Below are 17638 nucleotides of genomic sequence, written 5' to 3'. Positions count from 1 at the left end.
ACATTATTGTCTATCGATCAGGCTTGATTAGTAGATCTCAAATTTCGATGTGAGATACCGTTTCAAAATCCAAAATTGCACATTCTTTTTTAGCAACTCAATTGGAAATTTCTTATGATAAACTATGCAATAAGTTTTAGTCCTACACGTTTTCAAGAAGTACTTATTTGAAGAAATTTACTCGAGAACTTTGATTTTTCAGAATAAAATAGCAAAGATTATTTAAGAAAACTATTAAGCTCTTTTAGTGGACTAGATTATCTTTTATTTCGAAAAATTCCAAAAAGGTCTTTCTTGTAGCAATTTTTGAAATTACTTCGCGAGTAACACGCAAAGGATTTGAAATAAAAGTATTCAAAAGAAGTTTCAAGCATAACATTGGTTTCAAGGAATACTTTATAACATCAGTACAGCTTTAGAGAAACTTAGAATTCATTGGTCCCCAGTAGCCTTGCGAGCAAAGGCGTAGGATCGCTAATCCGGAGATGGTGAGTTCGATTCTCGGTCCGGTCGAGGATGTTTCTGGGTTGAAAACATTACATACTAAAACACATACTCATGCGATGGCGGGCATAGAAAAGTTTTCAATCAATAACTGAGGAAATGCTAATAGAATACTAAGTTGAAAAGCAGGCCAAGCTTCAGTTGGAATTTAGAGCCATTGAAGAAGAAGAAGAAGAAGAATGGCATATTTCTTGAGTTGCTTTAGAAGAACATCTTTAGATAAGTGGCAAAAACAAATTTCTGATTTTCCATAAAAAAAATATTTAAAACATTATTTTTAAAATCCATTTCATGTCACTCAACCGAAAGCCATTTGGTCAAACACCTATAGGCCGAAAGTTGTTTTACTGAACATTGTATCTGGCCAAAAATATCATTGTCTGGCCGAAATTGACATACCGCCAAAAATATCGTTCGACCGAACTAGTCATTTGGCCGAAAAAATCGTTTGCCCAAATTTGTCATTTGACCAAAAATTTCGTATGGCCGAAAAGGTCTCTTGACCTAAAGAGCCAATTGGCCGAAAATGTAATTTAGCCGAACGGGCTTATGACCGAAAATGTTGTTTGGCCGAACAGATCATATGACCGTAATTGTCGTTTGGTGATCATAAGGTCATAAGGCGAAAAATCTTGTTTGGTAAGAGGTCTGAAATAAATAATAATAACTGAGAAATGAGAATAGATGTGTGCGCAGCGCCACCGTTTATAATCTGTCACGTCACTGATCTAAAATGTTCTACACCGATCCCAATTTGTACAACTCCGCCGAATTTTCGTCGCACATTCCAAAGAACCAGTGGAAATTCCGTTGAATTTTTCTATCTATATCCCCAAAATATCCGGTTGAAGCTCCAAAGTTTTTGGTAAAAATTCTTATAAATTCCACACAAGAAGAAAATTACGAATTCGTATGTATGTGGAAGTTTAGAATAATTTGGCCGTTTGGCAGAAAGGACCATTTGGCCGAAAATGTCGTTTGGCATACGGACATACAGTCTTTATTTATTTATCAATTTTTTGGCATATTTTTTTTGTGTTCATGAAATTAGTTACTAAACTAAGTAAAAAAAAACGAAATGGTGCATGTAACACAGCTTGATAATAATATTTAACAGACACAATCCTTTCGAAGAAAGCATGTATTAACCGAATATGAAGCAATAATAAATGTTATATCTCCATTGGAAATAAAGGATCCATCGGGATGCGTTTGACCAGGTTAAGGCAATGGTGGATGTAATCCCTTCTTTAAAAGTAGCCGTTTTCCCGGATTGAGACAATGGTGGATGTGATCCCTTCTTCAATAGTAGACGATTGCTTGGATTAATCCAAAGGTGGATGTGATCTCTTCTTTAAAAATAAGTGCTTCCCCGGATTAGGGGAATGATGGATGCAATTTCTTTTTTAAAAGTAGGTGATTGCTCGGATTAAGGCAATGGTGGATGTGATCTTTTCTTTAAAAAAAAACGGCGTTTGTCCGGCATTATACGATGGTGGATATGACCCCTTCTTTAAAAGTAGACGCTCGCCCGGATGAGGAAATGGTGATATAATCACTTATTTAAAAATAGGCGTTTGCTCGGATTAAAGCAATGGTGAATGTGATCCCTTCTTCAATAGTAGATGCTTGCCTGGAATTAGGCAATGATGGATGTAATTCCTTCTTTACAAGTAATCATTTGCTCGAATTACTACAATGGATATCTCTTTCTCAAAAGATGGCGTGGCGTGGCATAAGGCGATGGTGGATGTGACCCTTTTTTTAAAAGCAAGTGCTCACCCGGATGAAGGCAATGGTTAATGTGATCCCTTCATTAAAATTAGGCGCTTGCTCAGATTAAGGCAAGTGTGGATGTGATAACTTTTTGCCCGGATTAGCAATGGCGAATGTGATACTTTTTTAAAAGTATTCGTTTGCCCACAATAAGGCGATGGTGGATTTGATCCTTTTTTTAAGTAAGGGTGATTTCTTTTGTGGAAATAGAAGTTTGTCCCAAATACGGCAATTGTAGATGTTATTCGTCCTTCGGATGTAGGCGTTTTCCTAAATAAGGTAGTGAATTCAATCCCGGGCGTTGGCCCGTGGTAAGACAATGAATGATGGAAGTGATTCCTTCTTTGAAAGTAGTCATCTGCCCGGATTGAGACAATCTTGGATTCAATTCTTCAAAAGTAGCTGTTTGTCCGAAATCAAGCAAGGGGAATCAAGATTCTCTTTTGGATGTAGGCGTTTTTCTGGAATAAGTCAATGACGGATGTGATCCCTTTCTCGGAAGTAGTTCTGCCGCTTCGTTTGTCCGTCCTTCGGAAAAATGTCTATCGTCAGTCTAAATCTATCAGAACATTTCCTCGATCTACTCTAACTATGTGAAAAAATACATCAAATAATACTTTCCCTTTAACAGTTCCAAATTATGCCATATGTCCGTTATGCCAAATGACCCACTTTTTTGTTGCAGTTCAAAATTATGCCAAATGTCCGTAAGGCCAAATGACCGTCATGCCAAATGGCCTTTATGCCAAATGATCTTATGCCAAATGGCGTTATGCCAATTGACTTTATGCCAAATGACCCAGACCCCGAAATTACAATTTCCAAAAGATACAATATTTCTTATGTCTATTACAATTTTACAATTTGAAGGTACACCCGACTAGTTAGTCATAACAAAATTTTATCACAATTATATCAATATGTGTTACAAATAACAAAACTTGCAATAATTTTGTTATAAATTCTCTGCCAAAGATGGAGGAAATAAAATTTCATGATCGTCATAACATGGTTATAACATAACTAGTTTATTTGTGGACGCAGAAGCGCCCGTGGCAAGTGTTTTTTTTTTTTTTTTTTAATCTAAACGGCTCATGTGTTATTCAACGTCTGTTGTCTGTGATTTTTTTCCTCAAATGATGTGTCTGGTTGTCTAGGGTTATCACTGGTTTTGTTTTCTGCATCTGATAGTAAAAAATAATGTAAGTGTCAAACATTTTATTTTTTGTGAGAATATCGCCGAGTGCTACGTCTGGTGGCTAGTCACCGGACAGACAAACAGGGCTATTATATATAGTATGTGTTATGTTTATTTCCACCGAAAAAAAATTGCCTACATTTTTGGTAGATAGGAATTGGAAAAAAGTGAGGTACTACCTACAGTATAACTTGAATCCACATCCAAATTTGAACCAGCTGGACACACTTAATTGCCTACACGCAAAAAAATGTTGCGTTCGAAACTACCATTCCGAGGGTTAATTTAAGAATACGCACCGACGATTTCCAGCAGACAACGAACCCGTCCGAATGCATGATTAATTTAACTGAAAATTTGTGGTTGTCTACAAAATAGTAATTGTTACCATGGAATTTTTTTCTGTGTACATTATGGATAATCATAATCTTTTCAGGAACATAATTTGCTATAGTACAAGCTATTTTCACCACGTTGTATGTAACACAACGAGTTTTATTTTTGTTCAAATAATAACATATTCAGTAATAATTTTGTTAAAACTAAAAGAGACTTTGTTACAATTTTTGTTATTTTAACTACTAATGGTATATGTTTTATAACAACCGCTGTTATAAAAAACTACTGTAACAGAATAACAAGGTGTGATATAAATCTGTTACTATCTAATGGTCGGGCATACTTAAATATCTTGACTAACTATATATCAGATGGTATTTGTGTTAGGAGCGGCAAGTATTCGACGAATTTTTTTCCCGAAGATTGGAACGAGAGAGGTGAAAGTCAAAGCAACCTGAAGGAACAGAAAAGAACTAAACCTAATCTGACGACGAGGTGCATTTAGGTTCAAATGCAAGAGCAAATGTGAGCAATAAATTCTTGATTGTATAAGGTCGGAAAACAATAAAGCCCTGGATAATTACATCACGACGCTCGTTCAACAAAAATGGTGACCCTACAACAGAAGAGAATTCCAGAGTCGATAAATGTAACTGTAAAGTAGTCAATCGAAGAGCGTTGAGAGTGAAATCTCAGAACATTTGTATTAGAACATTAAGTACCATATGGTTGATCTCACACCATTCGGTGGACATGTCAAGCTGAGTTTGCAAGAAATAGGCATCAGAATCGTTATTAACAATCCAGCAAAATTTTAAATCGTCGGCAAAGGACAACTTAGTTGATTCTATAAGCTGATGAACGTCATTGAGATAGACTAGGAAAAGAAATGGCTATAAGTGACTATCATGTGGTACACCTGAAGTAGCAGAAAAGTATGATGAGACCATTTTACGACCACATATATAACATTCGAGCCAACAGAGGAAAGGTCCAGAGAAACCGAGATTTCCGAACTTAGAAATATCAATCTTGTGGTTGATTTTATCGAATGCCGTGGAGAAATCAGTATAAATTGAATCCACTTGTAGTCTTTTCTGCAGAGCTCAATCAATGCACGATGTATGACGTTCAAGTTAGTGCTTCTTGAACGCTTCAGGATGAATCCAAGTTGATGTTCAGAGCTGTAATCGCGACAGTTGTAAACATGGCACAAAAGGCAGCTATACTATGGTAGTTGCTGACCTCCGTTTGTTGCCTTTCTTCAAAACAGGAAAAATAAAGGAGTTTCCCAGTGATTAGGGAATGTTCCATTCCAAAACGATAGGTTGAACAGTTTTGGCAGAAGTTTTGATAAACTTTCGGAGCCCTTCTTCAGAACAAATGCAGCAATACCATCGGGTCCAAAACTCGTTGAGGCCTTAAATGAGCAACAAATATTTTCAACAATTTTAGCATTGACGAACGGAAGATTACCGACTAGGAGGCAAACAGAAACGTTGATAGCAGCTATGCGAATTTGATGCGCATCAAGAGTTCTTGAGTATAAACGCTTGTTAAACGACTATTGAAAAGATCACAGGTTCCTTCGGTAACTGCACGTAACTTCAACGGTACCCATAGTCATGACAGTAGGTAGGTCAGATTATTTTTGCTGGTCATTGACGTTATTCCAGAATCCTTTGGGATTATGTCGTAGTTCAAGTTGAACTTTTCGTTGGTTAAAGGTAAACAGCTTTTTGTTTGCAACGAAAGAAATAGATTTGTTTATAATGGCAAGATTTGAACTTCGAATAATTTCGGGAGGCAGATCGTTTTAATCTTTAAAAACGCTTAAAACGTTTACTACTCCACTGTGGATTTGGCGGAGACTTGCGGAAACGCTTTGGAATGAATTGGTCGATGGCATACAACACAATATTGCTAAATGCAATTACTGAAGAGAAGAACTTGTATTCTGATCGATGATAGTGTGCCAATCTATGTCCAATAAGAAGGTATTCACACTAGTATAATCACCATTTTTTAAGTTATAGTGTTCTGCTTTGAAAGAATCCTTGAGCACGCAAGGTATTCAAAAAATCATTTGGTCGAACTGTTCATTTCGCTAAAAAAGTCATTTAGACAAAAATGCCGTTTGGCCAAACCGTCCAAAACCGTTACGGTTGAACGATCGATCAGTTCGGTCAAAAAGAACTCGGCTTGATGGTTTATGCTCGGCTCTTTCTTAACATGTTAATCAACCATTCAGTGGCATTCGGACAAATGGCTTTACGACCATACCATACGACAGAAAAGGTCCAAAAGCACAATGCCGACAATTGATTGACCTAATATGTTATTTGGCTAAACAAACCATTCGGACGAAAAAGCAATTTAGCCGAGACGGACAACTGGTCGTTTGGCCGAAAAGGGCATGTGGCCAAAAATGTCATTTGGTCGAAAATGTTGTTCGGTTGAACGGAAAAATCTGAACTAGTCGTTTGGACGAACGGGTTGACATTTTGGCCATATTACCCGTTCAGCGAATGACAATCTCGGTCCTATGACACGTTCGGCCAAATACATTTTTCGACTTAATGAGCGTTTGAGTCAAACGTTCAATTCGGCCAAATAGAGTTCGGCTGGATGACTTTCGTGTAATATGTTATTCAGCCAAGTGACATTCTGCCAAATGGTATTCCGCCCAATGACTTTTGGCCAGGTATCGCTTCCGCTTTTCAAACAATTTCATGAGGAATTTTCCAAAAAATGCTATAGACGGCACAAAAAATCCAAAGATTTGTTTTCAGTTCCATAGAATTTCTCATAGTATTCCATTCGATTTTCCCTTTAAAAAAAACTCGTTCGCATTCAATGAATTTCTTATAGATCTTCTGAACAATTTACTTCGAAATTCCCGTGAAAACTCTTGAGAATTTCCCGTGAATACATTTATCCGGTCCAGTGACATGAACGCTCAGGTAGGAAGGGAGGAAATGTATAGACCGGTCATCGGACCGGATAGTCTGCATACCGTATCGAACGACAACGGCCAACGATGCATAAACTTTGCAGCCTCCCGCGGAATGGTAGTCCGAAGTCGGAGTCGTTCGCCGCGGCCAAACATTGGGCGGCTACAAGACGGTAGAATAGCCCAAGAATACGCGCAGCAGCTGGAAGTGGCACTCCCAACGAAAGAGCAGCTAGGCGAAGCATCTCTTGAAGATGGCTGAAGAGATATTCGATCCGCCATTGAAAGCACCGCAACCGCTGCACTAGGCACGGTGGCTCTGGATCAGAGAAACGACTGGTATGACGGCGAATGTGAGCAGTTAGTCACATCACATTGCTGAACGCCGCCTACAAGTTACTCTCCCAAATTTTATGCCGCTGACTAACACCAATTGCAAGAGAGTTCGTGGGGCAGTACCAGGATGGATTTATGGGTGAACGCTCTACCACAGACCAGGTGTTCGCCATACGTCAGGTATTGCAGAAATGCTGCGAATACAACGTGCCCACACATCATCTATTTATCGACTACAAAGCCGCATATGACACAATCGATCGAGACCATCTATGGCAGCTAATGCACGAAAACGGATTTCCGGATAAACTGATACGGTTGATCAAGGCGACGATGGATCGGGTGATGTGCGCAGTTCGAGTTTCAGGGGCATTCTCGAGTCCCTATCGCTATTCTTGAGTCCTGCTATTCAACATCGCTTTGGAGGGAGCAATACGAAGGGCAGGGATTGACACGAGTGATACGATTTTCACGAAGTCCGTCCAGTTGTTTGGTTTCGCCGACGACATTGATATCATGGCACGTTACTTTGAGAGGATGGGGGAAGCCTACATCAGGCTGACAAGCGAAGCTAAACGGATTGGACTAGTCATCAACACGTCGAAGACGAAGTACGAAGAGGCTCAAGAGAGGTCAATGTAAGCCCACCCACCACGAGTTTCTATCGGTGGTGACGAAATCGAGGTGGTTGAAGTATTCGTGTACTTGGGCTCACTGGTGACCGCCGATAACGATACCAGCAGAGAAATTCGGAGACGCATAGTGGCTGCCCAAGTAGCACACGCAACATCTTCCAAAAAGCACCTTGTTTCTATTTAGTTTCATTTAAGGCATTGGAAAAACATCAAAGTACGGAAAAGTTGCTTCAAGATGTCAAAAACGTTCGAGTTGTGATCAATGTTTCATTAACATTGCAATGCAGTACGGGTTTGGCATTTGGAAACAAACAAACAAAATCATCAAGTTGCATATTTTTGACGTAGGACTACGTCTGTGTTTTCTATTTTTTATATTGGGGTACTCTTTACGATTGCGAAAATCGGAGACCGTCACGAAAATTTGATAGATTTTAAACTTTAATATCTTAGCCTTTTCTCGATGGATTTTAATTTTTTTTGGACCATTCGATCAAGGATGAGTCAACGCTTCTTTGTATTTATATGAAAATACTGATTTTTTATTATCGAAAATTGATAAAAAGTTTAGAAATAGGTCAACCAACCAATCACGTACATGCATCACTAGCACAGACATCAAAAATCAATCACTTGCGTGTTTGCATCTAATCCTCAGTTTGAACAAGATTTTACGCAGAGCAGACGCTTCAAAGCGATCGCAGCGGATCGGATACAGCATCACGGAGGCGCTTATAACATTTTCGAAGAAAATCCATCGCATTGGTGGTGGTGCTCGATGTATTGCTGCAGATCATTCAACCTCAATGAACCAGAATTTCATATGAAGAAAAGGTTGTCCATAAAAATAGCACTGTGGCGATCCCACACCGATGCTGAAAATTTATTACAAATTGTGGTGTCAGTTGGAAAGGAACATTGGGAAAAGAAAATTGGTTCTTCTCAGGACCAACATTTTACGAAAAGAAAGAGTTAATTGCGAAAACGGACTGTTAAACCATTAAAACTCACTACATCATCTCCCTCCGACGCACTATCAAATTCGCTATTTACGATTGAGTTTTTCACTTTGAAGTAAGTTTATCTCGGATAGTCGGATCAACCTTCTTTTGTATAAAATCAATGAAGACGCCACCTCAGTGGAAACTATCTACAGCAACCACCCATCGGTGAACGTCGCTCGGACAGACAGATGCCGAAAGATAATGTTTTGTAATATGAAGAAACTTCGTCTTGAGTCAAATTTCTGTTGTTACTCTTCGCAACAATACGCATCTTAGATAACCAACAGCTCATAACCAAACTCAGAATCTTGCGAAAAAATTTCATAAGATTCTTAGAATTTGTCATTCTTCAAAAAGTCCGTTGTCTGCTGCGGAATCCCGATCAAAATGGCTCGCGCGCGTCAAAAAGCAGCTTTCTTATATCTAATGAAGTAATTCCATTAGCCCCGCCCCTTCATTAATCTTTATGAGTGCACATTTTATTTACACCCATATCAGATCACAAAGGGGTGGGGCTAACGGGCTTAATTTATTAAATACAAGAAAGCTGCTATTCGGCGCACGCGAGCCATTTTGATCAGGATTCCACAAAGAATGGTTCGACATACGATGCAGCGGAGCGGACACAGCAGCACGAAGGCGGTCGACGGTCGGACAATTTCAACGCAAGGTGCTGTCAAGCATTTGGATGCAGTTAGTTATTGGAAAGACGCATTGGGAAAAGAAAAATCAGGACCAGCATTTTATGGAAAGAAAGAGTTAATTGCGAAAATGGATTGTTTCGGGTTTAGTGTGGTAGCTTGGTTGCTGTTAGTGATTCCACCCGTTCAAATTAAAAGAAAGTTCATATCGGATTGTCGGATCAACCTTCTTTTGTATGCATAAAGACCTTTTTGGAGGACACCATCCTCAAAAATGGCCGAAATAAAGGAGAAATAAGCAGAATCAGAAGTGGCGTGAAACCAAACGTAAATATATTTATAGTAGCCGTTCGATAACTGCAAAATGTTTACTTTTCAGTTACCGAATGCCGTTCGATAACTGCAACGCATTCTAGACGTCAAATTGTTGTCAATCGACGTCAGATGCAATAAAAGTGCATCTAAATGTACAGCGCAATGCAGCTGTCATTAAGTTTGACATCAGTTGGAAGTTTAGCGGTCCGATAACTGCAAAACTGTTTCAACTATCGAATTGCAGTTAAAAAGCATTACAGTTAAATGACTTGCCCGCGATGTAAGCGTTCGTGGCAAAGTAAGGATTGTGATGTCCCCGACTGAAAGCTAGTCGAGTGGCTTCAGCGGCCAATGAGTCATGTTAATTCCACGGTTAGAGACTCAAAGGCCATCCAACTGGGAACAACTATTCGACTTCTTGATTCAATTGGCCTCCGAGCAGTTTGCTCAATGTTAATAAAACGACACAAATTATTATGGCAAATACTATCAATTTCGAATAGCTACATAGTCCTACGTCACCTTTGCGTTCAACCAAATTGGGCTGCACCTTTGAGTTTTTACCATGTAACTTCAATGCGTCTTTCAAAATTTATTTATTTGTTTAAATTAAGTTGCAGATAAGTTGAGTGTGTCTTCATGTTTAATTTAGCATCGTTCAACGTTTTGACAACTCACATTTATTTCCAGTGACGGTGCAATCAAATAACAGAAAACCCGAGTACAAAACTTCATAATCGTATGGTTTTTATGGTGAGTCAACATGCAGTCCCTTCGAAGTGTTAAATGGTGCTGTGGTAGAGTGGAGGACTATCAATCACAAGATCCATAAATCGAATCCAGTTTTATATATTTTTTTATTTTTTTTCCGCTGTAGTATTTTGCAACATTATTGCATTTTTACTGCAATCGAAGGATGATGTTTCCGTAGGCTCCAACTCTTGTGCTTTTTAGATGACAAGAGAGTTATATTTGATGGCACATACGCAAAGATTGTTTCTATTCGAATAGTTGCAACACAGTGAAATGTTCAATAGTGAAACAAGTTGTGCTGCTTGGGTGGAAATCGTCCGCCGTACCAAACTGACTATCTACAAAACGCTTATAAGACCGGTAGTTCACTACGGACACGAGACCTGAACAATGCTCGTGGAGGACCAACGCGCACTGGGAGTTTTCGAAAGGAAAGTGTTGCGTACCATCTATGGTGGGGTGCAGATGGCGGACGGTATGTGGAGGAGGCGAATGAACCACGAGTTGCATCAGCTGTTGGGAGAACCATCCATCGTTCACACCGCGAAATTCGGAAGACTGCGGTGGGCCGGGCACGTAGCCAGAATGTCGGACAATAATCCGGTGAAAATGGTTTTCGACAACGATCCGACGGGAACAAGAAGGCGAGGTGCACAGCGGGCAAGGCGGATCGATCAGGTGAAAGACGATTAGCGGACTCTCCGCAGACTGCGTGGTTGGCAAAGTGCAACCATGTACCGAGCTGAATGGAGAAGACTTTTATGTGCAGCACAGGCTACTCCAGGCTTAGTCTGGTAATAAATAAATAAACATTTATTGTAAATCAAAAGTTTAAATATTTTAAATGTTTTAAACTTCTAAGCAAATATTTCATATATTTGCTGCACGTATTGACTGTTTTTGGTGATAATCAAGTGGTGCTCTAAAGTGATTCACGTTGGTAATTTGTCGTGTAACACATAATAAAGACATTAAACGGCGATCCAAAGTTATCGTTTTAGGCTTTTGGAGATTCTTTAAAAAAAAAACCTCCCCCATGGGATTTGTTTGGCAATTGTTAAATTGGCGTTTTCGATAGTTTGTTGTGGATATTATGGGCCTTAGTCATATTGTTTTGAATAAAATGTGCTCAAGAGAAATTTGTGTAATTTAGTCGTGTACGAAAATTAAAAAAGCATTGCCTCACCAGCGAGCACTCAGCGGGACCGCACCAGATTCAATTTAACCCGATGATGATTTCATAACGCCATACCCTGAACGGTATTTATACTCACGTGTGAATAAATCCCTGTACGGTCGCTCACCGCGCGCGCGAGCTGATGTAAACAAGAAATAATGCCCACGCATTTCTCGCATTTGTCTCGCGATACTTTTTTCGCTCCTGCCTAACCTCTGCCATATCCGCAAGTCGTTAACTGTGGCAGTTAGTGTTTACCCGTAAGTGCAGTTACAATGTGTTTGCGCCTGTTCGCGGGTGCCTTTTCCAATACGCAAACCAGTACACAAACTAAACCAACTAGCGCACTTGGTGTAATGTCGCTAGCCCAGTAATGTTCAGTTTCGCTGTGCACTAGATCTATCTTGCATAAGCCAAGCTGATTACTGTTTGTTTCTTGAACAGCGCAGCAAAATGCCGTTTGTGTATAATGGCTTCTATCTTAGCTTCTGCCAAGAATGAAACACTTAATTCTAATGCAATAATAAAGATATCGTAATGCACAATTAGCGACTAGCGTTAGCTATTTTAATATGAGTAATAAAATTATCAACCTAGTTCTAGAATGAGAAAAAAATCACAAATTTTATTAACGGAAAAATGAGCGTCATAAGAAAAAGATTTGTAGATAATACAGTAATATCCCGATTTTATTACCCCCTTTGGTGAATTTTGGGGTGATAAAATAGTGAATGTGGCAAAATCGGAAACAAAAAATTTTCAATTTTCCCAAATATGAATCAGTTTATGCCTTGGAATGCGAAAACGCGTGAATGGCACCCGTTATTTCTTGTCGAAAAGGCATAAAAAATCCTTGACAGGTACTCAGACATTATTTATAATAAAACACAGGCGGTGAAAGTTATTTCATGAAAATCATTGTTGTTTACGGTATTATTCACAAAAATAAAAAGACCGACTAAAATTTTCATAAAATTTTTGGATCAAAACCGGGTCAAAAACGTGACAAAATCGGGTTGAAAGCGTGATAAAATCGAGAGTTGACAAACTCGGAGGTAGACAAAATCGAAGAGTGACAATATCGGGTTTTTGGCAATATAACTTACGAACGAAAGGGCCGATTTGCAAAATTCACTCACAAATCAAACTCTTTAAGATCAGCTGTGTTCATATAAGTATATAAAAAGCTTGGAAATTTGATGCGGAAATGTGCGGTGTCGCACAAAACTAGTTTACAACAACAAATTCAGCAACAAACCCGAGCAACGGAGGGTATTGTACATTGCAACAAAATGACAACTTTCGTGATCATTTTTCAAGACTCTCATAGATATGTAAAATTCATCCGCAGTACGTGCCATCATAGCATTCATCGTCAGAATCCACCACATGGCGGCCAAATTTTCAAAAATATGTATGTTTTTCTTGGGCGACTATCTGGCGCTTATTTTTCTTTGCAACCAAAAATAAGCGGAATAGTAGATTTTTCTCATGAGCAGTACAGTATATTCTGCTAGTTGATAATAGTAATTATTATTGTAAAAAAAATAATTGAAATATTGAAAAAAAATTAAGAAGCTCCTTTTTAAACATAAATTAAAAATAACCAATATTAGGTTCTGATTTTTATTAATGAAGTGTTAAATGAGCCAAATAAGCGTAAAACGACAATACTCAGACTCAGGTAAGTCAAGGGCATGTGCTGTCTGATGATAATACACATCAGATACAATGTCTTTGTCATTTGCGTTGATGGTACTGCTTGTTCTGCCCTAATACAGAAGCACTCATACGGTGTTTGATTTTATTTCCAGAGCCTGATTATACCAAGGTTTAAATTACTATTCAAATAATTAAAAGTATCTTGATTATTGAATGGGATGTCAGGCTTATTTTATAATAATTGGCAGGTAAAAAGTTGACGATTAAACAAAGGGCAAATATTATATCTTAACTTAAACATTAAAATAAGATACTTTAAAACCTTTGCAAACAATATACTATGGGATTTATACCAATGTTTACAAAATGTCTCGTTCACATCGTCTCTATTAGGTCCTTCATATCCCGTTTCCCTCTGAAAATCAAATTTCCTGTTACCATATTCACGCTGACATCACAGCCATACGTCATCCTCATCCAAAGAATCGAATCCATAATTTGCATTCTAAAACGACTCAACATTCTCCGACCGAAATTCCAGTTGCTTTGTGGGTGTATAGTGGATATATGTGTCTACCTTGTGCAGCACAAACAGCTTAGTGTGAACGATGGAACAGTGCAAAAAAAAAATAACTTCTTTTCGTGACCGAATACCGAATCTGACGGAAGGAATGTCTTCATCGGAGCCGGCTTCCTTCGCGCCCATAAAACAAAATATATGGCTTGGAACGTTTGGAGAGAAGCTGGGCTGTGTTGGGCTGGGCCGGCGGCGGGCTGGCACAGACGTATGTTTTGTCTTCCATGCGTGTTCCACTTCGTGCCGGTGCCGGACTGATGAATGTGATCTGTTTTAACAAGTAACAGTTTTAATATATATTTTTGTTTTCCGACATCAATGTTTGAATAATGCTATTGCAGCAAATTGAATTAAAATAGTTTCAATATGTATCAATATTGTCGTTCCTTGTGTGCTTCAATTTTTGACATGATGGCAGAGATTTTCGATCTCAGCGACAGTTTCAATAATGTTTTAGAAATGCAATTGATTGATAGATAATAATAACATGTTTGGTATATAGCTTATAACGACAGCGAAGACAATTAAATTAAAAGTAATCATCATTATTTATCTCCATTATGGCCGATTTGAAAACATTTATTGACTATAATAATCGTGTACAGAGTAGTAGCGTAAACCTCTAGCAATTTTGGCGAACCTAAATGTGATCAATTAAAACAAAACGTATCTAGCGATATGTGGCATGCTTCACTCATACGAATTGGCGCTGCTTATTGAAATAAACTCATACGTCGAGAATCGGCATTGTGACATATTTTGCCGAAGTTTATGTTTCAAATTAACAGAATGCCCGAATTTGCTGAGTACAAAAACGTAAAATATAACAATAACGTATTGTATCAGTTAAAATCGTATGAAATATAAAAGTGTATTTGGCAACCTTTCTAGATTGGAATGAGCTGCCCCACTTTGACGGTTTATTCCGTTTTGATTTTTTTTACATTAATATTTGTGCCAATCTCCACAACTATTTTGAGCCGTTCGACTCCAACTTCCTTGATAAGCCATGCAGCTCTTCTCTGCGTCGAATTCATCCTTTTTCTACAGGGAATTTCCAGGAAGATGAATGTCCCTTGGAAATGACGACCCGCTTCGGTGGAAGACTGTGGCGTGACCCGCAGCATTTTCAATATTTCTATGACGGTTACCAAATTAATGCAAGACTTTCTCACTGCAACGGGTAACCGGTCGAGTGCTGAAGTCGATCCAGAGATGTCGGATGAAGCATAGCGTTCAATAGCGCACCATTGGTCCGAAACCGAAACTTAACCGCGTCACAATCTACTGGACCTAGTTCCCAGCCCCACTCCACAGAGAACTTCCCCGGTGGCGGCTCCATAACTGTCGTGTCATTCAGGACTACATCCTCATTGATATACAGCTTAGTTCGTCAAGTTGAGCCGTCTGGTATATATCATTATGGGTCTCCGAGCCTCCTATAAAAAGTTTGTTTCTGGAGTGAAATGACAGCCTTTCGGGTTTTTTAAGGCTGGCTTGCAGAGCCTGATACCAAACACACTTAGGACCATTTCCTCTTAATTTCCGAAGAATTATAGTTCATACTTTTGCTAAGAGTAGAAGATAAGAATCCCTCGCCTTCCCTGTCAGCGTACGATCAAAGTTCATACCGGGATCTTCCCTACCCGACCAGTAGATAGTAACAGATTTATATCAGAACTTGTTATTCTGTTACGGAAGTTTTTTATAACAGCGGTTGTTATAAAACATGTAACATTAGTAGTTAAAATAACAAAAATTGTAACAAAATCTCTTCTAGTTTTAACAAAAATATTACTAAATATGTTATCAATTGAACAAAAATATAACTCAATGTGTTACATAAAAAGTGGTGAAAATCAGGGGGAGAAGGCGGAGCATTGAAGCCCTACCCCTACATGTGCGACATCTGGATTTAGTTCTAAAATGAAAACAATAGTGTTAATTTACTGCCATAGGCAATTTTTATGCACATTTTTGTTTTCGATATTTTATCAAAATCAAACACTCAATCATGCAGCAATATAACGATGTGGTATGCTTGAGATACCTGCTTGATTATAGGGACTCGAAAAAGAATTTATTTGCAGTAACTAACCGAATATAAAAATGTTCACATTAACGATTGCGCCCTAACACCGGTTCTAAGCTTCGATGCAGAGTACACGAGCTTTGTTCGCCAATGACAGGCGTATGAGGCCCTTGATGAAAATAGCTAAAACTATTACAAATTATGTTATTGAAAAGATTATGATAATCTATAATGTAGGCAATTAACTTTGTCCAGCTGGTTCAACTTTGAATGTAGGTTCCAGTTATATCTGATGGTGGTACCTTCGTTTTTTCCAATTCCTATCTACCAAAAATGTAGGCAATCTTTGGCAGAGAATTTGTAACAAAATTATTGCAAGTTTAGTTATTTGTAACACAAATTGATATAATTGTGATAAAATTTTGTTATGACTAACTGGTCGGGTAAGGTTGCTCGAACCCTGTCTTGATTGTCACATTTGCCCGCAGTACATGACCTATTTGTCATCACTATTTTCGTTTTTTTTTCCTGTCTAGAGCTTCTTTTATTCAAAACAAAAGTGACGCACAACAGGCAAGTGCACCAAACGATTAATGTAAATCATGACCGGAAGAATAATGATATTAAAATAGATCATGCTTCAATCCTCGAAAAAGGCACAATACATGGGTTCGAAACGAAAATTATCCGTACCAAATTTTGAATTCTATTTTTCTGATTCCATGAGTTTTACTATTTTTAACTTTTAATTTTTATTCGTACTCAGATATCATCATTATTAGGAATACAGTTCTTTGAGATATTAAAAAAGATATTTTCTCACTTTGGGGTCGTGCACTAATTACGTAAGCGCTTATGGAGGAAGGGAAGGTCTGTCATTTTCTTACGCTCCATATAAATATAAAAAATGATTTGTATGGGTTGAAAAATCCAGAAAAATTGCTTACGTAATTAGTGTACGGCCCCTTTCATTCTTTACATTCACTATTTTATATCCGGTATCCTCCATGCATTATTTCGGTAGTTTTAGTTTAACAATGCAAGTTTTGACGCCGCGAATTCCTCAATCAATTCCAAATTGATCCAGAGAGATCTTCCGATAGGTTATTTACAGGAGTTGCTCCAACTCAAAAATTCTAACGGAAAAAATCAAAATTTAATTTCTCTTGCAAATTTTTCAAATTAAATAATTATTGCTGCCAAATAACCGGGTCTTTTTGACAGACTTTTTGATATTTAGTTTGTAAATGGAAAATAGAAATATTGCCATATCACAACATTCGACACGATTTGTGATCAATTTCTTCTACTTAGAAACATTGGTAAAAAATGCCTAAATTTTTATTGGTGCTTGGTGTAGAACTCCGGCAAAATAATCTTCCAATAATATGCTATTCATTCCTTCAGTCTTTCAGAAATTTCCTCTTTGAAATGTTATTTAAGCTTTAAGCACTAAGAATTGAACGATTCACTTCGCATGTAGCTTTTTGTGTTTCCCGACGGTTTTCATAGAATGTTTCATGTATTTGTTATTCAATATTAATCGCATTAAGCAAACTTCATAACGACAGTCATCCCATTTCATTACTTTTATTTATTGATCCTATTTTCCTTATCTGTTCACTACAAACTTAAAATTTTTACTGGGAGTTTAAGCATTCATCGAGAATCGCACAGTCGAGCCCCGGCAAACAAGTTTTTTGTCGAAATTTCTGTCAAAGTTTCTGAAAATCAAC

General features: G+C 38.1%; 1 protein-coding gene across 2 annotated transcripts in view; it reads left to right on the top strand.

Annotated features, from left to right (window-relative positions):
• LOC134210854 (uncharacterized) overlaps nucleotides 1–17638 on the top strand; it is a 75167-nt gene that overhangs the window by 9709 nt on the left and 47820 nt on the right. The gene's annotated exons all lie outside the window — the stretch shown is intronic.

Source organism: Armigeres subalbatus, chromosome 2, assembly GCF_024139115.2.
Source record: "Armigeres subalbatus isolate Guangzhou_Male chromosome 2, GZ_Asu_2, whole genome shotgun sequence".
NCBI lineage: Eukaryota > Metazoa > Arthropoda > Insecta > Diptera > Culicidae > Armigeres > Armigeres subalbatus.
This window is presented reverse-complemented; position numbering and strand designations above follow the sequence as displayed.